This window comes from Panthera leo, chromosome F2 (genome assembly GCF_018350215.1).
Source record: "Panthera leo isolate Ple1 chromosome F2, P.leo_Ple1_pat1.1, whole genome shotgun sequence".
Classification (NCBI taxonomy): Eukaryota; Metazoa; Chordata; class Mammalia; order Carnivora; family Felidae; genus Panthera; species Panthera leo.
The window spans coordinates 22,986,597-23,006,824 of record NC_056695.1 but is presented as its reverse complement, the minus strand read 5'-3'; the positions used below and the strand labels follow the sequence as shown (position 1 = coordinate 23,006,824).

At 41.5% G+C, this 20,228-nt stretch overlaps 1 long non-coding RNA gene across 1 annotated transcript in view; it reads right to left on the bottom strand.

Annotated features, from left to right (window-relative positions):
* Positions 1-11,857: 11,857 nt before the first annotated feature.
* LOC122211274 overlaps positions 11,858-20,228 on the bottom strand; it is a 35,328-nt gene continuing 26,957 nt past the window's right edge. Inside the window, exon 3 of the long non-coding RNA XR_006198585.1 lies at positions 11,858-11,994. This is a non-coding gene — a long non-coding RNA (uncharacterized LOC122211274). The remainder of the gene's footprint in view (positions 11,995-20,228) is intronic.

The window sequence follows — 20,228 nt, the reverse complement described above, 5'->3', positions numbered from 1 at the left end:
ACTCAGCAATCAAAAAGAGTGAAATCTTGCCATTTGCAAGTACATGGATGGAACTGGAGGGTATTATGCTAAGCAAAATTAGTCAGAGAAAGACAAAAATCATATGACTTCACTCATATGAGGACTTTAAGAGACAAAACAGATGAACATAAGAGAAGGGCAATAAAAATAATATAAAAACAGGGAGGGGGACAAAACAGAAGAGACTCATAAATTTGGAGAACAAAGTGAGGGTTACTGGAGGGGTTGTAGGAGGGGGGATGGGCTACATGGGTAAGGCGCATTAAGGAATCTACTCCTGAAATCATTGTTTCACTATATGCTAACTTATTTGGATATAAATTTTAAGAAATAAAAAATAAAAGTAAAAAAAAGAGTGTTTTGAAGTTGTCTATAAACTATATAGGAACAACTTACTCTGTCCCACTGGTCACTTGGGACATTAGAAGAGAAGAAACAACACCTTTTCAGTGTCAAAGGTCTAAGGCAATCGTGAGGGTTGCTGTTGCTATGAATGCATGATTTGTAAAGCGGAGCCCTCATTTGTGTGTGTGAGTGAGTGCGGGTGTGTAGATAATGTATCTGTGGTGATGATGATGTGTGCTGTGTCTTGAGCTGTGTTTCTTTTTTTTTAATTAAAATTTTTTTTTATTTTATTCTATATTTTTAATTTACATCCAAGTTAGCATATAGTGCAACAATGACTTCAGGAGTAGATTCCTTAGTGCCCCTTACCCATTTAGCCCATCCCCCCTCCCACAACCCCTCCAGTAACCCTCTGTTTGTGCTCCATATTTGAGTCTCTTATATTTTGTCCCCTTCCCTGTTTTTATATTATTTTTGCTTCCCTTCCCTTCTGTTCATCTGTTCTATGTCTTAAAATCATCATATGAGTGAAGTCTTCTGATATCTGTCTTTCTCTGACTGACTAATTTCGCTTAGCATAATACCCTCCAGTTCCATCCATGTAGTTGCAAATGGCAAGATTTCATTATTTTTGATTGCCGAGTGATACTCCATTGTATGTATTTACCACATCTTCTTTATCCATTCATCCATCAATGGACGTTTGGTTAAACTGTGTTTCTTACTGTAGGGTTGGCTCTTGGCACTCTTGTGTCTCCAGTCACATGGCAACAGGCTGTGGTAAAATGGGCAACAGCAGGAGACCTCCTTCCAAATGCTACCTGCATTTTTATATTAGTGTTTTTCTTTACATTAACTCTTTTTTAATTATATAAATTTATTTTAAAAGGAATTGTATACCTTACCATACAAGGAAAGCTATCTTACTTGGCATAAATAGAGAGGAAATAAAATGAAAACAAAATTATGCAATTAAATTCTAGGTAATAACTGCTGCTTGCCAAAAACTGAGCCTGAAGTTTGCTCTCTATTTTATATATGTATGTATGTATGTATGTATGTATGTATGTATATAAGTAAGTGAGATCCACACCCAATGTGACACTTGAACTCAGAACCCTGAGATCAAGTGTAGGATGCTCTACTGACTGAGCCAGCCAGGCTCTATTTATTAAATAAATAGAACATAATAAATGTTCTCTATTTATTAAAGAGGGAGATTAGTAAGTGTTAGAAAATGTTAAAGATATATTAGTTCCAAACTGATACTTTCTCTTTGACATAATCATGACGGTTAAAAGAAATGTGAGGGGCACCTGGCTGGCTCAGTTAGTTGAGCATGTGACTCTTGACTTTGGTTCAGGTCATGATCCCAGGGTCATGGGATTGAGCCCCATGTTGGGCTTTGCACTGAGCATGGAACCTTCTTTGGATTCTCTCTCTCTCTCTCTCTCTCTCTCTCTCTCTTCCCCCCCCCCCCACTCTGCTGCTCACCCCAACTCAAGCAAGCACTCTCTCTCTCTAAAATAAAATTTTAAAAAAAGAAAGAAACCTGAAAGACTAACTCTTTTGTAGGAAAGCTTTTTATTTTTAAATAAGTTCAAACTTATGTAAAAGGTATAAGAATAGTACAAAAGAACTCCAGTAGATCTTTTATCTGGATTTACCAGTTTTAAACATTGGCCACATTTGCTTTATCATTCTCTCTCTTTCTGTATATATACAAAATATACATTCTGTATATATTAAAGTTCTTTCCTTAACCACTGAGTAGGCTGCAAACACCACACCCTTAATACCCCAGTATGTATTTCCTAAGAATAAGGATAGTCTCATTTATAACCATTGTGTAATGATCATAGTCAGGAAATTTAACATCACTGAAATACTTCTTTCTAACTGTAGGCTACACTTCAATTTTGTCAGTTGACTCAATAATGTCATTTATAGGTTGTTGTTGTTGTTTTTTTTCTCCTAGTACAGGAATCAGTGCCGATCATGTGCTGCATTTAGTGGTCATGTCTCTTTGGTCTTTTTTAATCTGCAGCTGTTCCTCACCTTTATTTGTATTTCATGACATTGACATTTGGGAAGGACACAGGCTGGTTATAGACTGTTGTCCCCGTTGTCTCATGTTTCCTCTTGATTAGATTCAGGAAAGAATGGCATACTTCTGATTCAGTGTTATGCAATGCCATGTCCAGTTTCCTATGAAATCTTTTGTGTAACAATGAGAGCCACCCACACTAACACTGAGAGAGATTATCTCTGTGGTTCCATTTAGTACCTTTTAGTTTATATTTCTAAAGAAACCCAGACACTGGTGTTAACCTAATCACACTATCTATAATAAGCCACATGATCCACAGTATTTCATGCTGTTACTGGCACTACCAGATAGTGTATAGATAACTTAGAATTTAAAGAGAAGTTCTTGGGGCAGCTGGGTGGTTCAGTTGGTTAAGCGTCCGGCTTTGGCTCAGGTCATGATCTCATAGCTTGTGGGTTCTAGTCCCGCCATCAGGCTCTGTGATGACAGCTCAGAGCCTGGAGCCCACTTTGGATTCTGTGTCTCCCTCTCTCTCTCACCCTCCCCCACTCACACTCTGTCTGTCTATCTGTCTGTCTGTCTCTCTCTCTCTCAAAAAGAAATAAACGTTTAAAAATTAAATAAATAAACGGCAGCTCTTCTGGGGAGCCTGGGTGGCTCAGTCGGTTAAGTGTCCAACTCTTGGTTTTGGCTCAGGTCATGATCTCGTGGTTTTGTGAGTTCAAGCCCTGAGTCAGGCTCTGTGCTGGCAACATGAAGCCAACTTGGAATTCTCTTTCTCTTTTTCTCTCTGCCCCTCTCCAACTTATGCTGTCTCTGTCTCTCTCAAAATAAATAAACTTTTTTTTTTTTTTTTTTTTTAAAGAGAGAAGCTCTTCCTTTATACCTTTCTCTGACAGGGGTTGATAATGTCTTTCATTTGAGAGTCAGGCATGGACAGGAACAGAAGGTAAAGAGAAAGAAGGACTCATGAATTATATGTAGAGTGAGTGATTATAGCAGTAATTCCTGCTCAGTGTGACCTCCATTGTGAACACAAGTGGAAAAGAAATAATGGGAGAGATATGGTCCCTTGTGAGGGGCTATTTGGGTCAAAGAAGAAGTCTTCACAAGCAGTTGTAGAAGCAGGTAGCAGATGGTAGCCAACAAGTATGACTCAAGTCTACTGTCCCTTCTGCTATGGGAAGTACCTCTGTAGTGTTGTTGTTGTTGTTGTTGTTTTAAAGTTTATAGACAGAAAACCAACTTGAACTAGAAGACGTAAAAAGAAAAATTTATTGGATCACTTATAGGCTTTAGGAATGGCGGGAACCAGTGGCTGAAATGACATCAATCATCAGAGTATCTCAATTCAGCTTAATTCTACGTTAGCTTCTTACCCCATTTGGATAGAAAAAATGGCCCCAAATAACTTACATGTTACAATCTCAGAAGGAGAGACCCACTTTCCCAGCACATGTATTAGTCCTCCAAAGTGGACTCGAAATGACTTTGTGTGAGTCAACAGTCCACCACTGGGCCCATCATTGTGTTTTGAATGATGGGATACTCTGATTGGCTGCGCTGTTCTCATACCTCCCATTTGTGGGGCAATTAAAGCATGTGGTAAACAATACTACCAAGGGCAGAAGAGGTACGTCCCCCCAGGGAAATACTTTATCCAAGGAAAAAACGGACAGATACTCAGTACGAGGTTATGATGCAGTATAGAGGATGATTTACGGAGCTCTCTGATGTTGTATGAGGAAGAATTACTGCAGTATGGTGGTTAAGAGCTCAGGCTTCGGGTCTGAATCTTTACTGTACTATTCATCAGTTCCACGGCCATAGGCAAGTTCTCTCTGAGCCCTAGTCTCTTCATCTGTAAGATGAAAAACACTCCACTTTAGAAATACTCCAATCTGTAAGATGGGTAAAATTACCATATTATCAGGGGTCTTACACGCAAACAAGAATTCATTTGGCCTAGTTTAAGCAGAGAGAGGTTTATTAGAGATAGTGGATGGCTCAGAGGACCCCCAGAGGATTTAGAGGAATGGTCTCTGGGGTCTCAGGAATAACTTCCAGAACTATGCCGCCTCCCCGGCTTGATCAAAGCCTTGCTGCCTCCGTCTACCATTCTAGTTGCGGCGGTGTGGAAACTGCCACCACTGTCTACCCCAGAAGCAGCCTGCCTCCCCTGGCCACCGGGCTGGCAAAACAGAAACGTCCCTGCCACACCCGTTTCTCTGCACGGCTCGCTGCTGAATCACACTCTCGGGCGTGTGTCTGATCACTAGACCCATGTTTCCATGCCTTCTGGCACGCAACCTGTGCAGGTAAACAGGGATCCTCTCTCAGAAGGGGTCCGTGCTTGGCTTAATGGTCTGCTTTGAAATTCTTAATGACTTGACCTTTGAACTTGTGTTTTTTATGTGAAGTCTGGCGAGACGATGGAGTACGTGCCCTCGACAGCAGCGCGCGCACATGCGCTCAGGCCCACAGGTGTGAGGATGCCCGGTGCCTATGTCCTCACCTCTGAGAGTCCAGGGAACCATGAAGTTCCTCAGTGGTGGCTGGGCCGGGGCCTGGGCCCCGCTGGCTGGTGACGGCAGCGGGGAAGGAAGCAGCGGCTGTGGTGGTGGCGGCTGCTCCCTGGAGAGAGAAGGAGCTCTGCGGAGGGTAGAGCAGGGACCGTAATGGGAAACCAGGTTGTCTGCACATCCTTGCCACCTCCATGCAAACATGCACACAGTGAATCTAATCTAACTTCTGTCCTCGAGCCTGAGAGCCAGGATTGGAACTGCTGGTACTTAGTGAGTTATTGCAAAGTAAATGCAGAAACGCAGACATTGCAATAAATGTATTAGGGAATCGTTAGAATCTCTGGTTTTGACAACTGTACAATACTGCAAAATAAATATCCACAGAGTTAGAAAGAGATGTTTGAATTTAATATTGTCAGATTTGGTGGGAAAGAACACAATTTTATATGAAGCTTTGGATGAACCAGTTATCAACAAGGAAGATAGTTTTATGGTTAGTTTCTTTTTTTTATTAAAAAAAAAATTTTTTTAACGTTTATTGTTAGGAGACAGAGCGTGAGCAGGGGAGGGGCAGAGAGAGAGAGAGAGAGAAAGAGACACAGAATCCGAAGCAGGCTCCAGGCTCTGAGCTGTCAGCACAGAGCCCGACGCGGGGCTCAAACTCACGAACTCATGAGAACATGACCTGAGTCGAAGTTGGATGCTTAACTGACTGAGCCAGGTGCCTTTGTGGTTAATTTGTCTTTGCCATTGAAGATACAGTGATGGAATGGGTAAACGGGTTTTTTTGAATTATGTACAAATTATGAGAACACTTTCAGCTTCCTGTATGACCTCAACAAGTTACAGGAAGTACCAGAGGAAACATCAAATTGTCATTGTATAAATTTACATTTAAAATTAAATTCAGACCTACACAAAACTGATTTGTATGAGGAGTTAAATCTTTTCAGAAAAGTTATTCTGTAAGAATTATCAACTCTAGATGTACTAAAATTTGTATTTCAAAGCAACTGATGAAAAATGATCCCAATGTTGTCAGAGCCTATAAAGCATTCTTAACAACTCAGAAATAGTTGCAATAGTGGCATCAGAAATCAAAATCAAAATAAAAAATTATGAAAAATTATTTGTGATCTTACATTTGTTAAGGACCGATTGACATCACTTTTGATTATATTGATTTTGATTATATTCATTGAAAATCATGTTGCTAAAAGCATAAATTTTGAGGATCTCATAAGTTAATTTTCAGAAAAACAAGTTAGAAAAGATCAGTCAAGATAGTACATTAATAAAGTATTGTTCCCTATTATCTGATATAAAATCATGACTTTTTTTTGCAATTTAAAAATTTACATTGTTACTAATATATCACTATTACCCCATAGTACATTTTGTGAGTAACAGAAACAATGTTTTTTTTAATTGGATTATATTGCAGTACCTTTAACTGTACCTTTCCCTTCTCCTTTTTGAATAAGGGACCCCACTTTTTCAATTGTCACTTGGCCCCACAAATTATATATCTGGCCTTGGTTACATGCTTGTACTTTGGGTATGAGTAAATCTAAGCAATGCAGTTCATGGGGATTCTACCTTGAAAGGAGGGTAGGTTTCATAAAGCAAGAAGTCAGCTGGTCAGGAATGACAGGATATCGGCACCCCACCCACCTCACTGGCTGCCAACCCACTAAGCATATTTATTTTGTCTTCGGGTAGTCCCAGCAAAGTTGGAAAGAATTGGATTCCCTACATTAATCCTGCCCTTCTAAGGAAAGATCAGCAAATTCCAAAGGCCGAGGTGAAGCTCTCCCCTACCTCTGTGAGGGGTGGTTTTCCTAACTACCCGTGACCTGCTGGAACTAACTCCGCTTTCTCAAAGCCTCTGGGTTTCTGCCTGCCCCCCCAGAAGATATTTTCGTTCTTTGGTGCTTTCCAAACGCTGTATAAGGCGCAGAATGGATACACTGCAAATATTTACCTTTCTCAAAAGTACTGATTTAAAAAGATTAGTCATTTAGTCTCCTGCCATTTTTATTTTCACCGAATGACTGTGAGTGATTCTAAAATTCTCCTTCGCAAATATCCTGGAAGGAGAGGAAGGAGAACAAATTGTTCTGAGTTGAGGAATAAATGTGACCCTGTGAGTCGGGAAGCTCCCCTGCAGGACTTGGCAAAGATGCAAGCACTGTCAGTGTTTGGGTCTTGCTCTTTTTATGCCCCCGAGGACAGGAACAGGTGTGTGTGTGTGAATGGCCACTTTCCTCAAATAAATCTCCTCGTATCTCGTCCCTGCCCAAAGACAGACCACCAAACTACCCGGGCAAGAGTTACAAAAAGAATAGACCACCAAGCTGACTCGGCAAGCTACAAAAAGAAGAGTCACCAGTCTCGTAGCCATGGAAATAGACCACTGAAACGCAATTTGTTAGTGTTTCAGAGATGGCTGACACCAATTCCTTCAGTTTAGAGGTGAGAACCCTGTGCCCAAGGGGCTGCCTTGTGGGCTGGAGGTAGAGTTGGGGTCTCCCGAGTCCTCATGTAGAGCTCTTCAGCTCCTCTCCACAGACAAGGCCAAAGACACGGGTGTTCAGGGGCAGCCATCAAGTGGGCGTAGAATGCCTATTAATCCTGTATGTGGTGACTTCTCAGTGTAGAGCTTTCACAGAGGGGAACACAATGAAGAAAAGGTCAAGATCAGAATATGGCTGTTTAGATTTGCAGGTGGAATGTCAGGGTGAGATGGAATGAGACGGAACAGGGATGGGATCAGAAATTTGGTTCAGGTCTACGGCCACACCACCCTGAACACGCCTGATCTTGTCTGATCTTCGAAGCTAAGCAAGGTCGGGCCTGGTTAGTACTTGGATAGGAGAAATTTGGTTTAGGCTGGGATCGGAGAGGTAAGAAAGGGAGTGTGTATGCCATTTCTGTGTAAGAGGAGAAGAAAAAGGATGTCTGACTTAAGGATCCCAAGAAATCTATGTGTCTGTGTGAGTGTATGTTGTATATCATTTGAGAGTGACAGTTGTGGGACCATCTCCCAGCTCTATCACTTACTAGTTGTGTACTAGGCAAATTAGGTCATGTCCTCTCTCTAGGTGTCAGATTCCACATTTTTAAAGTAAGGAGAATTTTAGTAGTTACTTCAATTGGGAATTGCGAGCATTAAATGAGATTGTCTATGCAAACCACTTGGAACAGTGCCTGGCTGTGGGTAAGTGACCCGTAAGTGTGTGCTTTTGTCACACCAGACAACATCTATGACCCATACCTTTTAGGCAGTTGATTTTCTGGGATGCTGCCCCCCCACCCCCACCCATATGCTTCTCACCTGCTGTACGTAAAGCTAACACCTTCCATCCAGACTGCATGCCAACACTTTTGTGCCTGGAAAGGGACAAGTTCACCTAACAGGACCACTCCTCTGTGGGGCGGAGCCTGGCCCTCTAATCCCCACCTCACAGGGGTTGACATGGTCAGGTGTCTACCAACCACAGCTTCTATCCCCATCCCTAAATAAAAACATAGTCTCCTTCTCTCAATAAGAACTTTTGTGTCTTGAATTATCTTATGAAATAAGTGAGAACTTAGAACTTACTCCTTGTAGTAGATTTTTCATTAAACAAACAAACAAACAAACAAACCCTTTTGCATAACTAGAACAAGATCACCACACTGACTAAAGATTTTTATTCATCACTTTTATTCATTATAAAAGAAAAAGCAAACTTGCTCCTGTTCCTTCTTTCAAATCACTTTATGGGCCACTTTCTGGGGATTTCCTGGCCTTTGTGTCTTGGCAACTATAGCTATTGGAATGTTTTTACTAAATCAGGCTGTTCTGAGCTGACTGGGTACCCAGAGTCCTGCCCTTCTGAAGCTCTGGAGGGAGGTGGAATATCAGCAGGTCAGGAGATCTGGGGCTCCTGGAGAGGATAGGATAAACTCTATCCCAAGCAGGTCTGAAATAATCAGCAAAGCAAGAAACCCAGAGGGGACAAATGCCCATGTCAGAAAGTGAAAGAGGACTCTGTGGTGGCTGGAGAAGCTCTACACTCTCTGCAGGGGCTGAGGCAGCGAGAGGCCACTGTCTGGCTGTAGGTCATGGTGAACTGCTGCTCTCACAGCCACCTACCTGGACTGAGGCAATGGGGGCTGTCTAGTGAGGACCCTATACTCAAGCAGCCCCCAGACGGTCCATGTCTCTGGTCCTACAGGACTTGTGCCTCCCACTGACCATTGTTCACAGGAGGGTGACATCACTGGGGTGGACTGTGTGTCCTTGGTGGTCTCTGGGCTCAGGGCAAGTTTTTGGTAGGTCTAGAAATGTTCATGGGTAGGGTAATCGTGGGAGTGGGGTAATTGTGGTGGCCATGGCCTGCCTTTATGGTGTGATATGGCTTCCTTTGAAGGCTGACCAGGTCCCAGGCTAAGGAAACTTGACTATTGATTTGTGACATTCTGGATTGATAATTTAGGAATATTGTTGACTGTCTTCTCAGCAGTTTTCTCCCTCACTCACTGACACAGTCATTCTAACACCTGTTGCACATCTACCATGAACCAGACCTGTGCCGAGTGACAGAGGGATGGAGAGGAGGAGACAGAGCCTCTGTCTTCAAGCGGTTGGGTCTATAGGTGAGAAATCTCAAGTAGTTCAGGAAATGTGACAGTTAATTTTATGTGTCAACTTAGCTAGGCCACAGTAGCTAGGTATTTGGGCAAACATTATTCCCAATGTTTCTGTGAAGGTCTTTTTTAGATGAGATTAAGATTTAAGTCAGCAGACTTTGAGTAAAACAAGTTAGCCTCCATTATATGAGTGGATCTCATTCAGTTGGTTGAAGGCCTTAGTAGAAAAAAGGCTGACCTCTCAATAAGACAGAATTCAGCTAGAAGACTATCTTTGGACTCAAACTCAAACATCAACTCTCCTCTGGGTCTCCAGCCTGCTGCTTACCCTAAAGAATTTGGACTTGCCAGTTTCCATAATCATCACATGAACCAATTCCTTAAAATAAATCAATGTCTCTCTCTTGATAGATAGATATTATATATATATATATGTGTGTGTGTGTATATATATATATACATATATATATATATACACACACACACATATGTATATATATGTATATATATATATATACACATATATGTATATATATGTATATATATATATATACACATATATGTATATATATTCATTCTACTGTTTCTGTTTCTCTGGACAACCCTAATGAATACAGGAATCCAGTCTCCGTTTCTTGATGACTTTTGTAGTTTACTCAACAATCTTTATTTATATTTATTTTTCTGATGGTAAAATGCACACTGTGGAAAACATAAACAATACAAACAAATAGCGCCAAGATGGCCACTGTGAGCATCTTGCTGAAAGCCTTTTTTTTTCCTCTGCATATATTGGCATGTATACCCAACAAAATTGGAATCATGGGTTTTTATCCTGTCCTTTTGTTAAAAAAAATAATAACATTAATTGTAAGCATTTAAAAAATGCCATTAAAATACCTGGAAAGATGTTTAGCGCCTGCCCACTAGTCTGTTTTTGTTGGAAATTTAGGTTGCTTCCTATTTTCTGTTATTATAAATAGTTCTGCTAGGCGAGTTTTTGTACATAAATTTATGTCCACCTCTCTGATTATTTCCTTAGGGAAGATTCCAGGAAGGGGAATTACTGAGAACTCTGGCCTCATAAATGAGGGAATTATGAAAAATGGAAGGGGAAAATGCAATAAATTAAATGAATTGGGTTGCTCTACTCATTTTAGCTGAGAAAATAAGAAACACCTGACCCCCTCCGGGGCTGAACTCATGGTCATCCGCGTTACTTAGGGAAACCAGGAGGCACGGTAGAAAGAGCACTGGATTAGGATTCAGAGCTTGAGTTTGGGGCCCACTTCACTTCTCTTTAGAGCCAGGAGCTCCTGCACAACATGTTCTGACGTGTTCTGCTCCCGGTTCTTCCTGGGAAGTAGAGACACAGCAACTGCCCTGCCTACTTTGCAAGAGATCATGAAGAGCCAGAGGTGGAAAGTGTGTAAATCGCTCCTTCACACACCTGGCCTTTCCTCTTCCTTGAAGAGCTAGGTGGGACACTGCTTCTCCTGTGAAGTCTTTCCAAGGATAAGTCAGAAGCTTCGACTCAAACACTTGCTCCAAGATCTTTGCTCGCATATATGGCATTGCATTGTAATGGTTTGTTCACACTTCTCTTTCTCCAGCGGTCCCCAAGTCTGAGTCTTATTCCTCCTTTCTCTTCACCAGTGCTTAGTATCGTGCGAGGCCTGCAGGAGATGTCCAAGTAATGTTGACCAAAGAAACTGGCAAGTACGGAATGAATATGACATCGTCCACAAGCATTTACTAAACACCAAAGGTATGTCTCTGAACTCAAGGCACTCACGTTACAGTAGAATAAATATAAACACATTTAAGGTAGACTTTGCCAAGTGCCCGGTTAGTTGTGTAGATGAAAAGCACTGCAAAAGCTTGGAGCAGAGCCGGGAACCACTGCTCAGGGCTGTAGAGGTCAGAGAAGCCTTCTCAGACCAGACCAGGGCCTCTGACGAGGGGAGAATAAAAGATGTCATCTCAGAAAGGGGAACTGTGTCCTCGAGGTGGTCCGGTGTCAATCTGTAGCCCGGTACGCAGTAGGCACTCCATGCAAAGTCACCAAGTGAGTGAATGAAGAAGACAGTGCAGCCCCACACATTCTGAGAACAAAGGCTATTTATTTTGTCAGTACAAAAATATCATGTGGTCCAATAAGTATGAATGGATTGTCTAATCACCTCATCAGTTTCCAAATACAGCTATAGATGCTGTTGTGCTAGATTCCCTTCATGCCTTGCACAAAATTACAGGCTCATGTACTTACATGTGCTCATCCACCTTGCTCCACACGCCGCCCTGGTTCTTCATGAGACCCGTGTCTGAGGATGGAGAGCTGCTCTGTCAGACCAGTTTCCATGAGCAAGCGACATGCAACTCCATGGTGATCTTATGCTTCATTCACTGTACTTTCTGAAAGATTAAAAAAAAAAATTTTTAATGTTTGTTTATTTTTGAGAGACAGAGAGAGACAGAGAACGAGCAGGGGAGGAACAGAGAGAGAGGGAGACACAGAATCTGAAGCAGGCTCCAGGCTCTGAGCTGTCAGCACAGAGCCTGACGTGGGGCTCGAACCCACAAACCATGAGATCATGACCTGAGCTGAAGTCAGTTGCTTAACCAACTGAGCCACTCAGGCACCCCTCAGAGAGATTTCTTCTTAAAAGCCACCCTGCTTTGTTCTGGCTGACAGGACCCAAACTTTCCTCTGTGCAAGTCATATTGCTTGCCGAAGTCCAAGAGTTGATCACCAAATCATCAGTGAATTGCCAAATAATCATGTGGGATCCTATGTTTTGCCTCTCAGCATCTTACTTTAGAAAAGAGATTAAAACTCGTCTTTGGAAATGACAGGTCACAGAGAGACATTTTTCAGTTAATGCTGGTTCAGCTGTGAATAACAGATTCCCAACCACTCCCCCCCCCAAAAAAAGTGAAACAAGATAGTAGTTTAATTCCTTCTTGCCCATAAGAAGTTTGGAGCCAGGTAGTCCAGGCTTTGTTTGCTGACTCCATTGTCACCAGCTGCACAGAACCCTTCTTGTGTTACCCTCGCCTTCCCTAGGGCGTGGCCTGCTCCCTCACACCAGAGATGGTGGCTGCACTATCAGACATCTCAGCCACGTTCCAGATAGCTGGGGGAAGAAGGGAAGAGAGAAGATGCAACTCCTCCCTATTACAGAACTTATAGGACTTTCTGGAAACCTCACACGACACTCCTGCTTACCTCTCATTGGCCAGAACTGTGATGGCCACACCAAACTGTAAGGGAACATGAGACCAGTTGTCCTGTAGCTGGGGATCAGTGTGCCCCGCTAAAAACCTGGGCTCAGTTCGTTTGAAAGAGAAGAAGATGCATGTTTCAAGGGCAGAAAAAATGCAGTCTGTTTTCTGAATCCTAGGTTCCAATATTTCAGAGATGCTAAATCAGAAGTTCATAGGCCTGAATAGAGCACTGATGTGTCTAGTACCCTACCATCTACGTCTATATATCTATATATCTACAGACATATATGGTAAATATGTGTGTGTATGTATATATGCTATATATTTATATACTTATAAATATATATTTATACATAAAAATAGGATTCTCATATTTGAATTGACATCTTTTGTTTTGCAAATTCCATAATGTATAAGTGTCATAGTTATATTTTTCACGTTCGATTATTTTAACTTTATTTACTGTGAGATACACATGTAGGGAAAATGCTTGCAGCATAAATGTAACTTGCTTTTAACTAGAGCTTTCAAGTGCTTCTACATCATCATTTCACTTGATCTTCTCAATAGCTCTGTGAGGAAGGAAGGAGAGCCTTCAGTATCATCACTCACATTCCATAAGTGAGGAGATATGGTAGATGTCTTTCCCCGGGTTCAAAGCCGATGGTGGGTCCAGAACTTGAACTCACGTCTTTTGCCCTCAGAGCCCATGGTGTTTCACCCACTGCTGCCTCTCTCAGAGACTACAGAAATCTTGCAAAATTTGGCAGAGACAGAAGGAGGTGAGTGTAACTTTCTGGAAAATTATTGGCACGCAAAAACAACCAGAAAGGAATATTTAAACAAAATAACCTGAGCGCAAGGGTGTAAATGCAGCGTGAATTACAACTTGAAATAAACAGTGTCTAGGGAGAGGAATGTGCAAAACTGGCTCTCAAAGATTTAAGATTTTACTATAAATGAAATAAAGAAGGGGGAAAGGACACATCTTTGGCAACTCTTTCTCCTTGTCACTATTTTTGGTTCCCTGTCTAAAGAAAGTTTTGAAGATTTCCTTGTAAGGACAAGAGAAAAAAAATTATGCCGTGACCTCATGACCTTAGAAGAAGCAACCATGAGTGAATATTCTTCTTCTCCAGCAGTTGGAAAGAATTGGTAGCAAACTGTAAAATCTTCCCACCCACACATGGCATAAACTGATGAATTCAGTTCAACAATCTCAAAAAGTAGTCTCTGGGAATCATTAACTTCTACATTTCAGATATGGAATGTCCCCCGGGGACTTGAATAAAGGGTGCACCCTAGGAAAGAGGCAGCCTTTCTTCCTTAAGTAGGCATTGGATCTGAGCCCTTATGAAAGATGTTTGGTGATATATATTTGGTTCTCATAAACTCTTTCATTTATGGAATTTCTTCTGGATGGTGGAAAGAAGCAATAAAGTGAATGTCTTGCTCCCGTGTATTTGGAGATTAGTTATAATCGTGTGAACAACTTGCTGAGCAATAAGGAATAAAGAGTTATTCTTCCCTCACAAAGGAATGTTGAGCCTGCCCAGCTCATTTATTTATTGAACACACACTGAAATAAGATTTGTGAGTTACAGATACTAACTCATTTAATACTTCCAACCACCTTCTAAAGGAGGGATTATTTTACTAGTGAGGAAACTGAGGCACACAAATTTTAATTAACTGGCCCAAGGTCAAAGAGCTTGTAAGAGGACCCAGCACTCATGTCCTGGACCACCAGGCAGCTCTCATCTTCCTATGAATGAACCTTCTCATTCTTCCAGGAAGAATGTCTATGTAACAACAGGGTAACTTGGGAGCCCAGGTTATAATAAGAGACGTTTATTAGATTTGGTGCCTTGTGTCGTACATGACTGAAAAGAAAACTCCATTTCTCTCACTACTGCTACTGCTCTTACCACTACAACTACTCCTACTCCTACGTCTAACATGAATATGTGGGGGTTTTCCCCTATGGCCATAGGGCAAACAGGAGGGATGCACGGAGCTTTCATGACCTCTCTGGATGCCTCCCTCTCCTGGCACTTCCGTGTACTCACCAACTCAGAAGCTCCCTGAACCCCTTCAGTTAGGGTTTCTTATTTATGGAAGCTTCATTAGGTAGGCACGATTGATTAGATCATTGACCATTAGTGGTTAACTCCAACTCTGGCCCCCCCCTTCCCCTCCCTGGAGTTGGAATGGAGACGGGGGGGGGGGGGGGGGGCACTGAAAGTTCCAGCTCTCTAATTAGAAGGTTGCTTCCCCTGGAAACCAGCCCCTATCATTAGGGACTTTCTAAAAGTCACTTCATTAATATAAACTCAAGTGGGTTGAAAGGGGCTTGAAATGAATAAGAAAAGACAATCTTTTTATCTTATTGAACCAGCGCTGTTTCAGGAACTGGGGACAGAAACCAAATCTTATAACAAAAGGTGCTCCTTTCACCTTTATTGCTCTGGGACCGTTTTTAGGAGCCAGGAATGAAGCCCAAAATATACATTTCTTATTATATCACAGTATCACATGGCAGAGTACTCCGTGCCCTATGGAAGGAAAGAAGGAAGGGAGGGAGGGAGGGAGGGAAAAGGAGAGGGCAGGAGGGTGGCCTGGACAATTTGCAAAGGGATGGTGCTGTGAAGGATGAAGCTATATCTGATCATCAGTTTCCTCATCTCTTTTATGGGATTATCACAGCTAACTTGCCTTAATTATGGCTTATTTATAAATATACATCAAATCAGCTTAATGTATGTCAAAGCACTTTAAAAACAAATTGATATGTACATGAAGTACTTTTGTTATTATTATGATCAAGCCAATCACTTGTTTTTGTTTCCCATTTTTCTTTACTCCACCCTTCATTTGACTTTGGGATAAAAAAAAAAAAAAAAAAGAAGACTCAAGAAACTAAAATTCTCATGTTCTCCAGAAGTCATTAGAGCTAGCTACTAATCTTTTTCCCTTTGGCTGAACATTCCGAATATTACACCACTTCCCCAAATGCAAAACATTCATTATTATAATGACACCTTCATAAAGGAAATGTTTTCTGAATGGCATTCATCCAAAATCTTAAAGTACACTAATCTCCAATGCTTGAGGATGTTTTATTGGCGTGCAAACATTCACGAAAACACAGATGATACAGCTTATGATTATCTGTTATCTACAGCAGTAGATACTCCTACTCCTTACACAAGTTTCCTTACACAAAGCTTCAGTTTTTAGGCCCCTTTCATATTAGTCAGTTCTCAACCACAGAGCAAGGGCTCATCCCCTTGGAGGTGTCTACTGTCTCCTTGTTTCCTCTTCTTGGGAGAGTTTCAGGTGCAGGCGTTAGGGCCACATCAGAGGAGGGCTAGGACTGGAGGAAGGACTGTCTGGATCTATGAAAGAATACAGGTTTTCTATGGAGTCTATGTTCAAAGTCAAAATATCACTTTGGGGTTTACCTCTTTTTGTTTGTTTCACGCACATTTCTGTTCCTTTCCCTCAGCGTGGACAATTGAGATTTAATATTTTAAATTCCTCCTCATCCATTCATTCCTCAGTCTATCCTAACCAGAATTCCACCCCCACCACTTCACTAAAGCCTTTCTCAGCTGCCTAAGCCAACGGACAAGTTTCAGGTCCTAAGGGTACAGAGACAAATAACCAGCCGCTGACCTTGAAGACATCTTGTCCACCTCTTGGAAGAGACACAGGTAAACAAACAGTATGTGACACAGTAAAGGCTTTGGCGGGTGTTTTGGGGAGTTCAGAGGGCATCTACTGACTCCATCTGCCATGTCTGAGATTGGTGGGCAAGTTCTCTTTACACTTCTTCTTTTGGTTTCTAGAATAATACATCTCGGTTTTCCTTTCTCTGGTCATTCCCTCTCAATCTCTTTTCATGGCTCCATTTCCTCTATTCATCCCTAAATGATTGTTATTCCTCAAGGGTCTGGACCAAGGCTTTTGTTCTTATTCCTTAGGCTTTCCTAGGGCAATCTTATCCATATTTCTGACTTCACGTGTCACAGTAAGTTAGTGGCATCCACATTCCCATTTCCAATTGTACCTCCCTCCTTGGCTCCAAATTTATTTGCCTGTCACTCACCTGGGTATCCTACAGACATCTCAAACCCAAAACGTCCACATCTAAGCACATCATCAAGAACCTTCTTTCTTCTCTTCCTGCTTCCTATTTCAGTGGGTGGTACCACCCACCACCCAGCCCATCAGATTAGAAACCCGGATGTCATCCTTCGCTCGTGCATCTCCCTCACACACTCAGTCGCCAAATCCCACCAATTCTGCCTCCTCACTGCCACCATCGTGGCTCACCTTCGGTTGACCTTCCGTATTGTGGCTAGAGGCATCTTCCAAAACACAAATTTGTTTGTATTACTCCACTGTTTAAATAATTTCGAGGGTTTCTCACTGCTAGCATTGCAGAAAAGGCTCTTAATCACTTGTTCCTGCCCACCGCCCTGAGAAGCCTCAGCAACCTTAGCCACGCTTGCTCCATTCAGTTACAGATTACTCTCCCACCTTTTCCTCCTCAGGCATGAATACTCAGCTCAAGCAGTATGCATTTGGGAGTGTCTTCTTGTGCTAGGGTACTGGTGACTGCTTATTTCCAAGGCTGGCCGGCAGATGCCCTTCCTCTCTCAGCAGATGTGCCTGTCTTCCAGTTGGCTCAAAATCTGGCAACTGCCAAAGGCCATGGTCAGGGCTAGGGTTTCGGAGTCAGACAGACTAGGGGTTCAGATCCTGGATGTGCCATTTATTAGCTATAACCTTTCCTCCTGGTAAAATGGGAATAGCAGTGCTCATTAGGTGACTGAGGAGATTCATTGAGAGAATAAATGCAAAGTATGTAGCATAGATCAAGTGTCCAGTAAATGGCAGCTAATAGTATTACTATTCCTACTCCTAAATCTAAGAAATATATCCGACATCTTAAAAATCTCCTAATTTCAGGAGAGGATGATGAAGCGAGGCCCTTCCCTTCTACTGAGGAGCTGAGATGTTAGAAATACAGCTGGGCTTTGTTTATTTTTCCTAAGACCACTTCCAACTGAATAGCCTATCATTCACACAACTGTGGCTGTTCATGTGATGGCCATAAACACACACAGCAAGAAACCCACCCCCAGCCTGCACCTGCTGGTGTCTCAGGTGGTCACCGCAGCACAGATGAGCCATGCCGTGCATCTACTAAACCTTCTGCAGAATCAGAGTCCTGCCTCACAAAGGTTTCTGAGATCAGCACTTAGGTGTCTCCTTTTACCTGTGCCCGGAAAAACTGGGCTGTCACCTGGCCATGCGTCTTGGAGAAGGGATTTCATTTTGGACCCAATGATGCAATTAGTGAATGTGGACCTGCTTTTGGGATCTCCTACCCGCCCTCCGCCCTGTAACATGTCTCTTGAATACCCTGTTATTAGTAGCCGAGTCATAAAATGGAAAACAACCTTAATCTCTTCCTTTAACAGGAAAGGGGAAAATATTACTGAAATGGAAAAAGGATCAAGGAATAGCGTCAAATTGTTCCCAATGTTTGGGAATTCGGATTGTGGTAAAGGAGAGGATATTTGTATTAGTTTTTACATTTAAAAAGTTAAAACATAAATGAAGACTGTGAGATTTTGAAAGAAATTTCTATCTAGTGTTAAATGAATTAAACTAGGGTGCCATTTGACTGAGGTGACTCTGGATGCTGAGGCGACTGGTTCATGTAAGCAAACCAGAATCTAAGCCTGTAAATGCCTCAAGGTTAGAAAATCAAAATGCTAAGGACAACCAGTCACAAACAGTCCATCAGGCTTTAAACTGTGGCCAGGCAGATAATTGCCTTTCCTTGCTTCTGAAGGTTCTCTATAGGTCTTTCCCATGGCTCCTGCCCACCCAGCGCTCCTAACCACTTCTGGACCTTGATTTGAGTCAACAAATGATCAAATAAACTTAAAAATTTCAATATGCCTCTGTTTTATCTTTTAATACCAGAGACAATATAGGACCGGACCTCCAGCAGTGTTTAGAAAACCGGAGCCATGATAATAGTGTGTGGTTGAATAAGGGATAATATATTTTCAAAGATACTAGACTTATTGTGTTTGGGTTTGAAATGGCCTCAGAACTTTCTCATTTTTATTATGTATTACAACATTGGCATAGAGAAAAACTAGACCCAGGGGCCCCTGAATGATTTTCTTTAAAGATTTTCACACATTTTATATAATGATGGATCAGATTAACAGTTAATTTACTAACAGACCAAACCAACAAAGAAAATAAAAACAAAAGTAGTTACCAGAGGGGATGGCAGCTAGGGGATGAAGGGGCTCAATTCTCTGGTGATGGATGGTAACTAGATTTATGGTTGTGTATACACTTTACAGTGTATACAAACATCGAATTATGTTGTACACCTGAAACTTATATAATGTTATATATCAATTTTACCTCAACAACAACAAAAGACAGAGAAAGAGAGAGAGAGAGACCAGTTACATTTTAAGTGAACAATTTCCGGTCCCTAAAACAAATGTATGTATAGATTAAATAAACAATTCACTGTTCTACATGCTTTGTGATTAAAGTTTACATTCTAGAAAATTTATATTTAACTTTTAAGACCATCCCGGAAAGAAAAGCCCCTGAAGAACTTGCGAATATCTCAGGAAGCTTCATATTTTTAAGGAAACATAACAATAGTCATGGTCCATATATTTCAAATATAAATAAGCCATTTTTCTCTCCTGATTTCTTTGTTCTTTGTACTATGGAGATTACTAGAATGGAAATGTTCTTCAACTCATCTCTGTATTAACGACTAGTATTTGGTATAACAGAATTTTGACCCCGAGGTACCAAATTGACTCTCACCTATAATTTCTTTCAATTTTAACCAAGACGGAATCAAAGTGGTTATGTCTCTATTTCTTATCACCTTATTTAACCACATTATTTTATTTGAAAGTTACATGTTTCCATAATAAAAATGATTCTTCCTCCATTTCTTACTTCCTTTTTCCATCCATTCATTAATCTCCCTTCCCTCCCTTCCTCCTTTCCTTTACCAAGTATTATTTGAGCACCTACTTTGTCATATAACAGATTAGGTATTAGAGATGAAAAGATAATTCAAACATAGTCTGTCACAGAAGGGGCAAGTACAGTGGGGGGAAACAGATATGTAAACAGAAAATCATAAAACAGGGTTAGTGCATGACTGAGACATATACAGGGAGCACTGATGAAGGGCACATCTCCAGAAAACATGGAGGTTACAAATCAACCAGGGACTGCCTCCTGGCAAAGGGAAGTCCTACCTGAGAAGGTAAAGGTGGCTGTGCTCAAGGCTTTCCAGTCAGTGAGTCTAGGTTAAATAAAGGAAGGGAAATCTGAAATAGTAGACCAAG